We start from the raw sequence: 3669 nt of genomic DNA, 5'->3' as shown, positions 1-3669 counted from the left end.
ATTGCACCCAATAATAATTGTAACCTGTGGGAGCGTGGTGATGGAAATCACAAACCTTTTGTCCGTGGTGAGCCATGACCCCTCTTCTCGACGATGGAGCTCCCCCCAGAAAACGACTTCTATTTCACAGTGAACTATTAAACATGTAATTCACTAAGCATGTACTCAAAATGTATACTATTAATTAATCGTTAAAGTATAATTAACAGTGAACTAAATGAAGACTGGGTTTTTGTTTGGGTCCAATCATGAAATAGAAGTAAAACTACTTAGTACTCACAACTAAATTTGGCTTCATATAATAAAGTAAAACTACAATTAATTTGGCTTCATATAATAAAGTAAAACTACAATTGCCCACCTATTGCTCGTTGCCCACGCCCTGGCCTTCCCCTCACCACGTCGGCCCGAATCTGCACGCCCGCCTGCCCCTGCCCATGATGCTACTCGCGTAACAGTGAACAAAATTACTTAGTACTCACAACTAAAAATGGAGCATGTGTTGTAACACAACTGAATGATGTTAGATGTTGAGTCACCTATTCAGTAAGAATTGTAAAACTGCAGGGTAACTATTCGCTATCCTTAATTATGTGCTCTTTCTATTCATTGTGCTAGACACACAATGTTACCAAGGAATTAATTAAGTATCACTCGCAGACTCTTGGATATGTAATTGGTGGCACTAACATGAGAAGCGACACCAACCATCTCACAGAAGGGATCAATATCTTAATTGCCACACTGGACAGGCTTTTGGACCATCTGCAAAATACCGGTAGTTTCAAATACAAAGAGCTAAAGGTAAAGACTTTCTCGTTAGTATCATTTTTCCCAAATTCCTAGGGTGTGTTAAATATTCGTGTATGATTACAGAGTACCAAAAAGGTCATGCCCGACGACAAGCTCGCTGAGTTCGCGCTCCTCGACCCGAAGCCACCAAGAGGTGAGCAGGCGCTATCCTAAAATTGAGAAGAGCCAGGCTACTAGAAAAAGAAGAAGAGCATTCTTCAAGATCTAGATTATGTCACCCTCTTCTTGTTTTTGAGATAAATATTTTGTTACTGATTTTACCTTTTGTCTCCTCTTCTTGTTTTTGTTCTAGAATCTATAGAAAATGGCTAACGACGAGGACATCCATCACTTTGTTTATGACAATGGAACTGATATGTTTAAAATTCCGTAGCAAGCACAGGCATCCAACTAGCTTAATTTTGTGGTAGCTGAGATCATGGTCCTTTGTTTATGACGAGGAGATCATGGTCCTCTTCTTGTTTTCATGCACATGCTAATTCTTAACCTCTGATAACTCCAATTGCGTAAGTTTGTGGTAGCTTTATTTACTCTTTACTTAAGAACAAAGCAAGCTACATGAAATTCTTGGATTTGTCTTTTCACTAACGCCCACTTTTCTATTGGTCCAGGTGTTTTAAAGGATGTAGCAGGTTGTGACAATGCAAAACAAGAAATAAGGGAGTTTGTGCATTTGTTTAAAAACCCCAAGAAGTATGAAGATTTCGGAGCTAAAATACCCAAAGGTGCTCTACTTGTAGGTCATCCTAGGACATGGAAGCCTTTGCTTGCCAAAGCTACAACAAGAGTCTGGTGTGCCATTTTTTGTTTATTTCCAGTTCAAATTTTATGGAAATGTTGGTTTGTGTTGGACCATCCAAGCTACAACATAAGTAGATTTATTATCTAAAATTACTTTTACAACATATAGCTATTTTTATTTGGTATAGATATTACCTCAAATATTTTTGTAAGAAGTTTGACTTAGGACAAATCTCATTTGTGATCAATGTAGTATGAATTTGCTTTGTGCTTTGTTGGTCTGTATTCGTATTCGTAGGTAGCCGTCTGTGTTAGACCATCAATGAGTATCCGTTTGAGTTGTAATACTTTGTGATATTTTCTGAAGATTTGTATAAGTTTGTAATTTATTGTGATAGTCTTAGCATTTAAATGATGTAATTGACATGACTTTATTAAAATAAAGTATAGAAGTCTGCATGATATGATGGTTATAATGTACTGGTGAAACAACTAGATTAAAAGAACAAAATTTATGTTTGGTTAGGATCACAAATGGATTACGAAACATTTTCTCATAACAGTATAACACACATTCGCACATAAGTTATCTTAGTATTATATATGTTTCCGTTGCAACGCACGGGCACTCGCCTAGTATATATATATAAGGTATATTGGAAGCCCTGGACTTTCGACGTGGTATGGGAAGCCCAGGCTAGTCACCGACCCGGGTTATGCACTGTCTCGATGGCTTAGCGTGTGATGGTCAACATGCGTACGGACTGCGTGTGATCAATAGGATTGATTAGCTATAAATGCGCACGATCGGGCAACAATTTACACGTTATTACGGCAACTGTAAAACCCAAAATCATATTTTTGGTGGTTTAGAGAATTCTCCAAAATGATTTGAGTTAAAATGTTTGTTAATAATGGTTTACTTTCTGGAATATTTCCCTAAAGTAAATACATAGTAATATTAAAAGTTTGGCAAGTTCAATAGTTAAACTTTGAAAGTATACTTAATAATTGAGAATATTTACTAAGATATTTAAGATGGTATATTTGCAATTGTTTTCTTAAAATAATATCTCTTGTGAATATGAATATTGAAAAAAAAACATTTGTAATAGATAAATAAGATAATAAACAAATATGAAGTCTGCATCATGTTGGGGTTTTCCTTGTTTGTGCATTTAGTTTAGTTTTAAAACTAGATTTCAAACCTTGAATATTTAAAACTGAAAATAGAAAAGGAAAAGAAACAAAACAAAAATAAAAAATAAAAAGGAAGAACTCACCTGTGCTCGGCTAGGCTGAATCCCTCGCACGGCCAGTTAGCCACCTTGTTGGGCATGCCGTAGGGTGTGGCAACCGGCGCCGACAGATGGGGCCGAGAGGCCAGCCTCTCATCGCACGCTTCTATCTCCACGTCGTCGCTGCCATCTGGGGCCGATGTCCAGCTCACGGATCCCGCGTGCCGCGCCCTACCTCACTGGCAGGCGGACCCGACTATCTCGCGCGTGCGTAGATGACATGTGGTCCTTTGGCCACTGTATCTCTTCCCAGGCGTAACAGGCGCTCAACTGAATGTCGCGACCGCTGGGACCGATTGATCCGCGAGCCTGGCACTGTCTGGCCAAGGTTACCCCTCTGCCAGCCTCCATATATACCGGCCATGTTCCCTCTCATGTTTTAGGCCAACACCGAGCCACCATTGTGTCAGAGCTCGCGCAGAGGGCCGAGAGAGATCGAGGAGAGAGGATGGAGCCGTCGACGCAAATCCATGCGGTCGCTACCGTTGGGACTTCGCAGAGAGGCCGAGGATGTGGGCTGGGATGCAACGATCACGCGTGGAGGTGGAGCATCATTGATGCTGTGGGGTTGGTTGGAGCCACCTTAGGCCCGGATTGGAGCCCTGGAATGGTTCCTAGACGGATTTCTTCTATAATTTATATAAATTTTGATGAGCTGGAATGAATCCGGGTTCATTCCTGAAGAAGCGAACAGGCCCTTAGAGTTTGTTCGGTTATTTTCAATCCATATGGATTGGAGGAGATTGATACGGATTAGTAGAGATTTTGACTTGCTAGGGATTGAAACCCCTCAATCCATATGGATTGGGATAGAACC

The 3669-nt window shown here is 40.3% G+C and overlaps 1 long non-coding RNA gene across 1 annotated transcript; it reads left to right on the top strand.

The window, feature by feature from the left end:
- The first annotated feature begins 655 nt into the window (after window positions 1-655).
- Window positions 656-1029, top strand: LOC103638486 (uncharacterized). The gene is made up of 3 exons (XR_558834.2): window positions 656-804; window positions 877-888; window positions 947-1029. It is a non-coding gene; the product is annotated as an uncharacterized lncRNA (long non-coding RNA).
- Window positions 1030-3669: the final 2640 nt, after the last annotated feature.

Source organism: Zea mays, chromosome 9 (assembly GCF_902167145.1).
Source record: "Zea mays cultivar B73 chromosome 9, Zm-B73-REFERENCE-NAM-5.0, whole genome shotgun sequence".
NCBI classification, from domain to species: Eukaryota; Viridiplantae; Streptophyta; class Magnoliopsida; order Poales; family Poaceae; genus Zea; species Zea mays.
Note: the sequence above shows the minus strand (reverse complement) of the source record. Positions and strands in the feature narration are given on the sequence as shown.